General features: G+C 29.5%; 1 long non-coding RNA gene across 1 annotated transcript; it reads right to left on the bottom strand.

Moving 5' to 3' along the window:
* Nucleotides 1-1,884: 1,884 nt before the first annotated feature.
* On the bottom strand, nt 1,885-2,711 carry LOC107477865 (uncharacterized). Its single transcript, XR_008006822.1, has 3 exons — nt 2,648-2,711; nt 2,251-2,353; nt 1,885-2,015 (listed from the first exon to the last, which is right to left on the bottom strand). It is a non-coding gene; the product is annotated as an uncharacterized LOC107477865 (long non-coding RNA).
* Nucleotides 2,712-13,102: the final 10,391 nt, after the last annotated feature.

The raw sequence follows: 13,102 nt of genomic DNA, 5'->3' as shown, positions 1-13,102 counted from the left end.
GCTTAATATTTTGGACACCACTATCATCTTTACTTGCCTTGATATTTTGGACACAACTATCATCTTTACTTGCCTCAGTCCTCCTTCTACTATTTTTTTTCGTTACATTATGTTACTTTCATAATGTGTCTGTTTTTTTTATGAAAATACTACAAAAAATTTGAGTAATAATTTAAATGATATACATTTGGAATTGGTATTGTCTAACATTACAAATAAAAGTATCAGTATAGGTTGATCTCTCGATGAATTTTTTAGAACATATTTTTGTGAATATACATGCGCTTTATATATTTTGATTTTTCTATTATTTATACAATTGTAAAATATATTCAAAACTAAATATATTCAACGCCACATGATCAAGGTCTATAATTATTAGTTCACCGTAAATGTAAAGAGAAAATAATGTGTCAATACTAGCGTGTTAATAGTTTGGCTAACTATTTTTAATACGTATAATTGAACGAAGCAATTTTGTTTAGTTGTGAAATGAGGAGTTCTTGGTGCGCGCAGGTCTCCCACTGCTAACTTTTTTGTTGTGTTCTTTCGTTGGTTGCAGATCTCAGAATTTTAGCATGGAATCCATTCTGATTTTGTATGTTTTTTAGTAATCATTATTTGATTTTTTTTAACTTTTGCTAAAATTTTTATTAGTTGATCTTGATGCATTTTTATAAAATTAAAAGAGTACATAAAAAATACATAAAAATAAAAGATATTATTATATATTTTTTATTTTATTATTCTTTATATACCTTTTATGTTTTATTACCTTTACTTTACAGTTGCTCTGAGCGTATTTTTTTATTTTGTTCTTTTATATTTTTGTTTCGTCAATTTTTTTTTTATTTTCTTCTATTTAGATGGCAGACATTATGCTTAGAACACTGGAGGAGAATCATAACATCGCATGATGTGCGGTCAATGATTAGATCCACCTTCAGAAAGGTTGCTCATTAGCTAATCTGAATGCCTAAAGAACATACAACTTATCCCTTTTTGATTGACCACATGAATTATCCTAGTTCAACTGAATTTTCGATTGTTGGAAACTGCCCACGGAGGGTAATGCTTCCTATGTTTCATCTTTAGCAGCGGTCAACGGTGGCGGAAATTGTGCTTGAGAAAATACAATAAAAGTACTACTTGATCAATGAGAGATATAACAGCTATCTTCAAACAGAATAAGATGTTATAAGCAAAACTATCTAAAGATGGAGCATAACACTAAAATATTATGCAAGATGACTAAAAAGCAAGGTTCTGAGAACCGAATCAGTCATTGAACTACTCTAACTACTGGTTTACTGGTTCATAGGTTCAACCGGTTTTATCGTAGTTAAACCGAAAAAATTGTTTTATAATAAAATAATAAATAAAATGTAAATAAACACATTAAAATATAATTATAGTCTAATATATACTTTAAAATATTATTCAAATTAAAAGTACTACATACATAAACTATAATCTCATTCAAATACAAATTCAAAAGTCAAATAACAAAACAACCAATCAAACATAAAATGGCAACATCTTCAGATGCAACCTGGAGATCATCACTAGAAATTACTGCTTCTATACCAGCTAATGGCAAGGTCATAAGCTCCTTGATACCTGCACAAATAACATGAGTTAACATTCAAAGGGAAAAGCAACATTGCAAAGAAAAGCATGCAGAATGTCATGAAAAGAAACAAGTGTTCTACAAAAGAATGGACGGAAAAAAAATTGAAAATGAAAATTTCACCATCAAACAAAAAGGTTGTACACGAGGAAATAGTAAATCCTAGATACAAAAAAAGATTAATAAAAAAGAATTCACGGTTCCTAGAATATAAGATAACACAATCTTCTGTAAAATAGGGTAACCCTTACTTGGCTATATCCTTGAATTTATTAACAAGAAACAGCTTTGCTGCATCACACAATGGTTGGACTGTTTCTTGCTGAAGTATTGGCCAATGTACTACTATACATAAAATTCAATAACTGCATAAGAGCACCTTTTTCTGTAACAAGAAGAAAGAAACATGGCATTTGTAAAAAAAATTATTTGGGGGAACGCTCAATAAATAGGTACTATAAAGCTTTTATGTTTTATACCAGAGGCATTAATTTTCAGGGTCACATGTCTTTGTTCTGACTGCTTCGTCTCACTTGAAAAAAGCTGCAACACGTAAACAAACAGCTCTAAGCAGTTGAAAATATTTTTAGCAAAATTAATCAGGACAAAAGAAAATCTACCTCGTAGAAATAGGGACTTTTAGCAGCCAAGATAGGGGAACTGATATGTAATGTTTTAACTCTCACAGAACAAAGTTCCAGTCTGCATCATCGGCTTCATCACCTACATTAGCAAAAACCAGAATTAAAAAAAATTGTAAATCAGTGCAGAACCAACAACTTCATTATTAAGTGGAACATATCTATTATCTAGTCAATAGGTGACTGTTATACTCTTTGTAAAACACTAATTTCTAGTTCCAGTTATACTCTTGTTTATATCAAACAATACATTTATATTGATTAATGTTCCACATTTCCAATTCCTATAAACACAATTTTAAACATACCACTAATGGATAAACTAGACACCATAGCAAGTCATCAACTGAAAGCAGATATATGGGAAGGAACTAACATATGGAAAGCCGAGGAAACCCTTGGGAACCATCCAAATGGCCCATTACATTTTTCAACCTGTAACAATCTAACACTTGTTATGCATGATTTCACAGATCAATATCACTATATCAGTATATCATAGTTCATCAGTTCACACTTGAGTGACTTCAGTTCACAGAGCTTCACAAAATCAAATAACTATTCAATCATACTCATCAGGGAGACAGAGACATGCAACAGTTATTCAATCAAATAATCATATCTAAAAAAAATTACCTGGAAGCTCGAAGACGCCTTCAACAGAGCATGCAACAGGGAGACAGAGACACCGAGTGACCAAGCAGTGGTGGAGCACCTTCGAAGGAACGACGGCTGATGCGCGATGAAAGTGGTTGTTTGAAGGAACAACGGCAGCGGCACGAGGCGGTGGCTGGACGGAGGTGAGGGACGACCGGACGACAAGCTTGATGAGTCACATAACCCCTGCCGCGTGAGAGTCTGAGAGATGCGTTCTCACTTCTGGAAGCTGGAAGCTCGACGAGATTGGGAATTTAGGATCGAATTAGGGATTTAGGGCTAAGCAGAGGCTGAAACGGCAACATTTGGCTGCCCAGCCAAAAAACCGGCCGGGTCACGGTTCGGTTCGACCGACCGGTTACTGGCCGGTTCATCGGTTCAATTCCGGTTTTTAAAATTTTTGATTTTGCTATTTGCCCGAGTCGTTTTTATGTGAGGTTCACGGTTCAACCGGTTCGACCGGCCAATCCGAACCGATTTTCAGAACCGTGCTAAAAAGACATATCTCTCACCCTCTTCTTCTTCTCTTTGCCTCACTTTTTTTTTGTGGCCTAACATTTTCTAGGACAGTGGATGAATGATACTTACTATACTTGCTAAAATTTGCTTGTCAATTTAGTCTTTTTTGACCAACTCAATCTTTAAAAATTTTTTGGTACAATTCATTTTCATTTTTTTTATTTTTCTACTTCTAAATTTTTTTATTGTGTAAATTGGGAAATTCAATATGTGCTAGATTTGGTCTTTTTACTTCAATTGAAAGAAGAACACAATAAAAAAAGAAGAACATAGAGATAGAGAGAAAGAATAGAGAGAAGAGAATACCTCTATACTCTCTGAGTACCTCTTTAGAACCTCTTTGACGAAGAAGAAGCTCATATTAGGATTTTAAAACAAAGAGTAATTATTTATGGATAAAAAGGAAAAATGTCCACTCTCCTAAATTTTTTGTCCATCATTGTCATATACAAAAATAAAAAAAAAAATTGTTCTAACAACAATGTGTTCAGTGTCCATGTCTTTCTATTCAAATATCTTTTAGATATTTATTGTTTATGTCTCTGTCATGTCCACAAAAACAAATACAGTCTTAAATTCGATATCTACAAATATATAGTAATTGCCTATATTAAAATTTAGAAATCAAAGAAAAAATTTGGTATTCAAGTGATTATACGCCAATTCTATCCACGTAGAATAAACCTGCATAAATACTATTAATAAGTTAAAAAATGTTATGTGTACATTAAAGTTAGGCGTTATATATTTATGTATAAATATAAATACTGTTTAATTTATTTTTAATATGTATTTTATATTCTAATATATATTTGATATTAATAATTAAGTTTAATAGTTGATTTTTGTTGGATTTTTAGACTCCTTTTTTGTGTAGAAAAAAAGTCTAAATGTTGGTATCTAAATCTGGGAATCTTTTGGCTGAGAGTGAAGTGGCTGAGATGAGTTAGGGTTGTATGAGAGAGGTCTTTTTTTCAGAGAAAACACCAAACACTGGAGAGAAGAAAAGAGAAAAAGCATTTTTGCACAAACACAAAGTTGTTTCTGTTAACCATTGGATCGAGTTCAAATTTGGATAGTGTGTTTCAGAAGCTTGGTTCTTCGTTTTCACCATTCGGATCTTCAATAGGAGGTTTGTAGCTGGAGATATTGGCCACACAGCAGCAGCTCTGTTTTGTGGTATTTTCATCTTCTTGGTTCTTATTTTGTAAGCTTTGATGCTTTAGTTTGTTTGTCTTGTTGTATGCACGTTTTGTACAGTGAATTGTGACTTTCTTGTACCTTATTTTGATCATAGTGAAGCTATTTTTCTAGTCTTAGTGATTCGTAGTTTTTACTTCTCACATTGAAGAGATTTTTCATGTTAAAAAATCTTGATGTGTTTTTGTCTCTGTTTCTAGATTTTCTGTGCATTTTTTGTTGCTATTGGTGTGTTATTACTACTGTCATTTATTTGTGAGAGGGTATTGTTGTTCTTCTAATTCTTACAAGTAGAAAATTTTTCTTTTTGATTCCTATCATTTAGCATCAGAATTCAGTTTTGGACATTTGATTATAACTTGCTTGAAAGATGGAGGCAAATAATTTTACTGGGATGATAAGTTTGAATGACACTAATTACCATCTGATTCCGTCACCTTATAACTCGGTCTTTATTGTGCATTATGAGTTATAACTCGGTCTTAATTATCATTCATTCTGTAATCGAAACCTTCATTACTGACTTAATGACCATTATTCTGACTTAATGATCAACGGTCATACCATCAACTCTATTCATCAATTCTATGCCTATAAAAGGCACCAATTTCTATATACACCATACATTCTAGAGATTCTAGATATATTCTATATACATTCTATATTCATAGAATTATTATAATATACAACACATGATAACTTCTATTTCATGTCTTACATTCTATATTCATAGAATTATTCTTATACCTCTTAAACACTTACTGACTTGAGCGTCGGAGTGTCTTTTGCAGGTATCCATCACCTTGTTCTCTCTTTGTCGACGTATAACTCATCCCGACGAGAAGCTTGAAGACATTCATCGACGGACGAGCTATACACCGGTCAAAATCAGCAAGAACAATTGGCGCCGTTTGTGGGGACGAGTAAAATAATTCCTACTCCCCTCAGGTTTATAAAACTTGAATGACATTCAAATTTTTGAACCAATCTCAACAATCTTGTTTAAGATTTTATTTAATGCCACTTATCAAATTTTAATTTATCGTAACTTTTTATAAAGTATGTACTTTATACATTCAAACTGCTTCACTTTTACGTATTATAATATTTCACATCTTATAATCAATCAACTAACCAATCCGAGAATAAACTCAGCTTTCAATCAATCCGAGAATAAACTTGGTTTTCAATCAATCCGAGCACAAACTCACTTATCAATTTTGCTTTCTTTTTCAAAGTTCTCAATTTACACAAGTAAAATTATATATTTTATTCAACATACTTTTGCATTTATATTTTGTGTAACTAATATTTACTGATTTATTTGTTATATTCAAACCTCAATATATATTCTATACAATAATGACATATAAGAACCATGTCAATTGAATTTTTATTTCATTATGTATTATATTATTATTGCATAGTAATTTTATTTATACAATTAAATGACAATAATGATGAGTTCAAATCTTAAAATTGGATCCCATCAAAAATTAATTATATATCAATTGTATATAACTGTTAAACTATTCACTTTATGCTATTAAATTTTATGTTACTATTTGTTTAATGTAAAAAATTTAACAGGCAATTTACTATTATTGCACGAGGAATATCCCTCGTCATACTGTAATTGCTAGAAATATTATACTAAATGTATAATTCAATAACTGTTATTTTATTACTTTATTATCAAATTAAAGCATGTCCTACAAAACAAAATTCAGATATTCACATTTGGCATGTATGGCATTCATATATGTCGTCTTCTTCTCTACAATTATCAACTTTCAAGGTATATTTTTCTACTTTGAACTCTTTTACTTTTACAATATATATATTATTCAATATATGTTGCAACTTTAAACATATTCATTTTCTCAATTTATATTATTCATGTCATATAACTTTCACTATAAATTGTAAATATTCAATAACTAATTGCTTTGAGCAAGAAATTCATCAATTAACTGTTGTGCGCCGGAAAAATTTCCAAGACAATTAACCATTATATCCTCGAATCATACAATCGATTCCGTCAATGGATATCCATCTCTGAAGTTTTCAGTTCACATACAATCAAATGCTAAAATTGTTCTTAAGCGGAAAAGTATCCCCCACACAACTACCTTGATTGAATGACTCTTATCACTCAATTATTTTTTGAATAAGTCCGACATAATAACCCGACTAAGCTTCACCATATCATTATTCACTTATCTTTTAACCGAGTTATAAATCATTTTATTTTCTAAACTTAGCCTGGATCATATGATCGGTAGACAAAGCTTGGGGACTATGATCCGTCACCTTATAACTCGGTCTTTATGGTGCATTATGAGTTATAACTCGGCCTTAATTATCATTCATTCTGTAACCGACACCTTCATTACCGACTTAATGACCATTATTTTGACTTAATGATCAACGGTCATACCATCAACTCTATTCATCAACTCTATGCCTATAAAAGGCACCAATTTTTATATACACTATACATTCTAGAGATTCTAGATATATTCTATATACATTCTATATTCATAGAATTATTATAATATACTACACATGATAACTTCTATTTCATATCTTACACTCTATATTCATAGAATTATTCTTATACCTCTTAAACACTTACTGACTTGAGTATCAGAGTGTCTTTTGCAGGTATCCATCCCTTTGTTCTCTCCTTGTCGACGTATAACTCATCCCGACGAAAAGTTTGAAGACATTCATCGACAGACAGTGACGGACCCAGAAAATTTATGTTAGGGGGGCAAAAAAATATACATTACTATCAAAAGATATATTAATCCAAATTTAAAAACATAAAATTAAAGTGCACATTAATTATTCGAATACAAAAAAATAAAATTACATATAATAAAATAAGACGAAAAATATTTTTTCATTGCTATTTTTAAAAATAAAAAAATATATATTCCAAATGAGTAAATTGATCAATTGACTTTAGAAATTTATATGCAACATAATTACATATAATAAAATAGAATGAAAGATAAACAAATAAATAATAAGGATCACTAAATTGAGAATAAAATAAAATATATAAATTTATGAAAAGAAAAAATTAGATTAATATCTAAACTATAATTGTTTGAATTAAAATTTACAATTGAAAATATCAAAAAGAAAAATAATAAAATTAAAAGATACATAGAGTCATAGAGAGTTATATAAAAAATATTTAAAATTTATCTTTTAATAAAGAGAAAATGACTACTAAAAAAGAAATAGAAAAAGAAGGTTGAAAATATCAAATTAAGAAGACGGTTTAAGAAAATAAAAAAGTGGTGACGGTTGAAATTTGAGAATGAAAAAATACTAAATTTGATTAGGTTAACTAATAGTCAAAACGATAAAAAGATAAAAAATTGAAATGGGAGTGGGGGCAAGTGCCCCCTACTCTAACACTTAGGTCCGTGCCTGTTAACGGACGAGCTATACATCGGCCAAACTCAACAAGAACACCATCTATGAAAAGGCAAAATGAAAGATTTATTTTTTGTCAAAAATCTATATTTATTCATATTTTCTACATAGAAATCAGAGTCTAAAACAGATGAAGACTAGGAATTTGAACACCAACAAATTTGTGATTTTATTAGGCAATGGGTGAATGATAATATTTACAATCACATTGCTAATGAGACTCATGCTATGACTTATGGAATCAAATTGAATTCTTGTATGCTTCCAAGTATGACAATAATAAATTGTATTTGTTAATTATGTTGATAAATTTGAGATACAAGGAGAGGTCACAAGTATTAGATTACTTGAATGAATTTCAAGAGGTTCTTGATCAGTTGCCAAGTATGGGAATCAAATTGAAAGATGAGGTTTAAAGATTGTGGTTGCTAAATACTCTGCCGAATTCTTAGGAGACATTTTGTATCTCTCTGACTAATTTTACTTTGAATGGTAAAGAAAGCATGCAACTTGTTATTAAAGGTGGAATTTTAAATGAAGAGATAAAAAGAAAGACGCAAATTCTTTATCATAGTTTGAAACGTTAGTCACAGAAAACAGGGGAAGAAATTAAAATAGAAGTCAAAAGGGTAGAGGTAAAAGTAAAAGTAAATCCAAGTCAAGATACAAGAATATTGAGTGTTATTATTGTCATAAAATGAGTCACGTCCAAAAATATTGCTTTTTATGAAAAAGAAGAACAAAGGTAAGTAAGAAAAAAAGGAAGATGGTGGTAATGATCGTGGATCTTTTTATTGTTGACATTGTTAATTATGAATACAAGGTCAATCTTATTTTTAATGATGAATTTAGCTGGGTAATTGATAGGAGCACCTCAATACATGTTACACCGAAAAAGGAGTTCTTCACTTCTTATATTCAGGCAATTTTGGAGTGCTTAAGATGGGTAATGATGGCTTGACCAGGGTGATTAGTGTAGGAGATGTTTGTCTTGAGACTAATATGGGAATAAAGCTGCTACTCAAAGATGTTAGACATGTTTCAGATGTTTGCTTGAATTTGGTTTTAGTTAAAAGGTTTGATAATGAAGATTTTCTAAACATTTTTTACTTTGGATAATAAAAGCTTACTAAAGGTAACTTAGTGGTGCCTCGAAAAAAAGGTACTTTAAGTTCGTATATAATGCATGCCATGATTGCAAAAAGTAGCGTGAATGCGATTGAAAGTAAATAGGTTTTTAGCTTGTGGCACAGAAGACTTAGTCATATTAGTGAAAAAGGACTTAACTGTTTAGCTCGAAAGCATGTTATTTCCGGTTTGAAGAATGTAGAGTTGGATAAATGTTTTCATTAAATTACTGACAAACAAAAAAGATTATCTTTAAAGAAGCATCAACCTTCAAGAAAAACAAACTTCTTGGCATTGGTGCACTCTGATATTTGTGGTCCTTTAAAGGTATGGTTTTTTAGTTGAGCTATTTACTTTATTATTTTTATTGATGATCGTTAAGAAAGGTTTAGATTTATGCTTTGAAGATAAAGAATCAAGTTTTGAAAAGGTTCAAGAAATTCCAAGTTTCGATTGAGAGGCAAAAAGGTAAAAAAACTTAAATGTATTCATACTGATAATGGTGGTAAGTATCGTGGGCCATTTGATGAGTATTGCAAGCTGCAAGGCATTAGGCATGAAAGGACATCTCCTAAAATATCTCAGTTGAATGATTTGGCAGAAAAGATGAATAGAACACTGATTGAAAGAGTTAGGTGTATTCTTATTGAAGGAGATGCGTACACACAAAAATCCAAGGAGATGCGTACGCACAAATCCAAGGAGATGCGTATGCATCTACCATGCGTACGCATTTGCCATGCGTACGCATAACTGGGTAGATTTCGAAAACTTCATTTCTTCATTATTCTTCCACTTTTGCATGCTTTTTCTCCATTTCTTCAAGCTATTCTTTCCTTCTATACCTTAAATCACTTAAATAAATATATCAAGACATTGAATGGGATAAAAGTGAATTAAATCTAACAATTTTAAAACATAAAAAATATATTTTTCACAGTTAAGCACAATTAGGAGAAATTCATAAAAACATGCAATTTCAATGAATAAATGCAAGATAAGTTCATAAATTTCACTCTTTTCAACATAAAATTCATCATAAAATAGGAGTTTATCACTTCCATTAACTGAGACAAAAGAAGAACACAAGGCTAAATGTAATTATTGTCCAAAAAAATATAATTGTCACCGTACTAAACATGGCACAAATTCTTTAGATAAGCACTTAAAAATTTTTTATAAGTGGATATTTACTAAAGTTAAAAAAAAGATATACTTCACGGTTATATACCCAAAATTGATGAAGAAGAAAAACTATGTGAAGTCTTTAAGGATTATAACTTGAAAGATTGTAAAAAATTTGTTGCTGAGTTTGTTGTATTTGATGAAATGTAGTTTAAAGTTGTTGAAGAGATTGAGTTTTGTAAAATATTAAATCAATTTGAGTCAAGATTTATATACCATCTAAGATGATAGTCTCAAAAAATTGCTTTTAAATTTATTTAGATGAGAAGATAAAGTTAAAAGAATGATTGGCAAGGTCATGTGCTCGAGTTTGCTTGACAATAGATTGTTGGACATCAAATCAAAATTTAGGTTATGTGAGTTTGTCTACATATTTTGTTGATGAAAATAAAAGTTACAAAAGATGTATTATAAAACTCTGCCAAATTAAAAACCACAAAAGTGATATAGTAGAAAGAGAAATTGAGAAGTTTTTGAGAGAGTAAGGACTTAAAAAAGTTTTTACAACTACAGTAGATAATGCAAGAGAACCACAAGCTCAAATGATGGGGCTATTACTTACCTTTAAAAGAAATAGGTGCAAGAGGTGGTTGGTATGTGGAGAAAAATATATGCACGTGAGATGTGCTCATGTTCTTAATTTAATAGTGAATGAAGGAATTAAAAAACAACAAACTTTTACTCAAAGCATTAGAATGCTATTAGGTATGTTAAGTCTTCTTTTTAAAGGACTAAAAAATTTAAAGAACGCATTAAGACTGAATTAATTGAATTTAAAGTCTTGTGTGCCTGGATATCCCAACTAGGTAAAATTTTTTACTTATCTAATGTTAGAACATGTCAACAAATTTGAAAAAACTTTTGATAGGCTTTATGATCAAGAACTTGATTTTTTTAGATGATTTAGAAAGGATATGAAAAAAAAATAAGTTGGTCCACCTACACCATTTAATTGGCAATATGCTAGATTATTCATTAAGTTTTTGAAAATTTTTTATGAGATAACTTTGAGTTTTTCATTTTCTTTGCATGTCACTTTAAACAAATATTTTTATAAAATTACATTTATTGCTTCTCAACTAACATTAGGAACTATGGCATATTTTATGAAGCATAAATATGATAAATATTGGGACCAATTAACAAATTTAATTCATTGCACTTGTTGCTGTTGTATTAGATTCTCGGTACAAATTAGATTATCTTTCTTAGTGTTTGGATAATGTTTATGATAAGGAAGTATCAACTAGTATGACTGATTTTGTTAAATTCACATTAGATATATTGTATAAGTTTTATGCAAAGGAGATTGCAGATGATAAAGAGAGAAAGGATGGTGGAAATTCATTAAGAAATGTTTTGGATAACAATATTAAAATCTCGACTGGTACTAAGGGCATTTTCGAAAATAAAGTGAATCTGTGAAAAAAACAAAAAGAAGAGGAGAGATATTTGATCTTGAAAATTTTTGATATACTGACTTGGTAGAAAGTAAATGCTTCAAAATATAGGATTCTTTCTCTCATAGTCGGTGACGTCTTAGATATCCTAGTTTCAACTGTTGTTTATGAGTCATGCTTTAGCATAGATAGGCGTGTGCTTAATGTCTTTTGTAGTTCTTTGTCATCATTAATGGCAGAAGTTTAGATATGCATTCAAAATTGGTTATGCCCTTCTAAATAAGGAGTTGGAGATCAAGAGTTTGATTAATTTGATAGCAGTTAGAAGATTATTGAAGTTACATTTATAATATCTTTATTTTTTGTGATTAATAATTTTAGAGTAATTATTTTATGTGAAAAATGAGTAATTTTATATATTTTGTAGGTTTCACTAATGCATTCATACCACAAAAAACTGGTACACAATACTAATAGCAATTTATGAATCAATTGATAAATTATGGCTATTTTTATATGGAATTTAAGTATTATATTTGTTTATAACATTAATGTTTTGGTTATTAGTCTATGTAAGATTATAAGTTAATATTTTATATTTAGGAAGTATAAGATTTTAGACTAATGCATAATATTTTGTGTTATTTGTATGTGACTAAATATTTGATATTATTAGTATCGATTCGTAATTATACTTTAATTTCAGAATTTGGTTAGTATTTATTATATTTTTTAAATAAATTTCGTCATATTCATCTAAAATAATTGTTGGAGATTTCGAAATTTTCTCATGCTAGCTTTTAAGAAGATAATACATTTTGTGTTGAACTTTGTTTTATAACTAATATTGTGTAATATTAATTATAAATTAATTCATTTATTTTTAACAAAAATAGTCAAATTAGAAAAAATATAAAGATGCATGGAATTATGATTTATAGAGAGATTCAAGTTCAACATTGACTACCAACTTCTTCGTAATAACTAACAAGTAAGTTTTTATTTTTATTTTTTATAAATTGTTAATAAAAGTCCGATTTTCACCCAATTTTTACTCGATATAATTGTAGTACGAATATATATAGCTTTCGTCGAATCTAAAGTCAAATTAGAGTCTAAAAATTAGGTCCGATTTATATTTATATCTGTTTTATTATTATATTCAAACATAATTATTAAATAAAAAATACTTTTACATAAAAAATCTAGATATAAAATTATTTTTATTTTTTAAAAAATCGCTTAAAATTTTGTTTTTTTCATAAAATTTCACACAAATAAGCCCATAG

Source organism: Arachis duranensis, chromosome 3 (genome assembly GCF_000817695.3).
Source record: "Arachis duranensis cultivar V14167 chromosome 3, aradu.V14167.gnm2.J7QH, whole genome shotgun sequence".
NCBI classification, from domain to species: domain Eukaryota; kingdom Viridiplantae; phylum Streptophyta; class Magnoliopsida; order Fabales; family Fabaceae; genus Arachis; species Arachis duranensis.
Note: the sequence above shows the minus strand (reverse complement) of the source record. Positions and strands in the feature narration are given on the sequence as shown.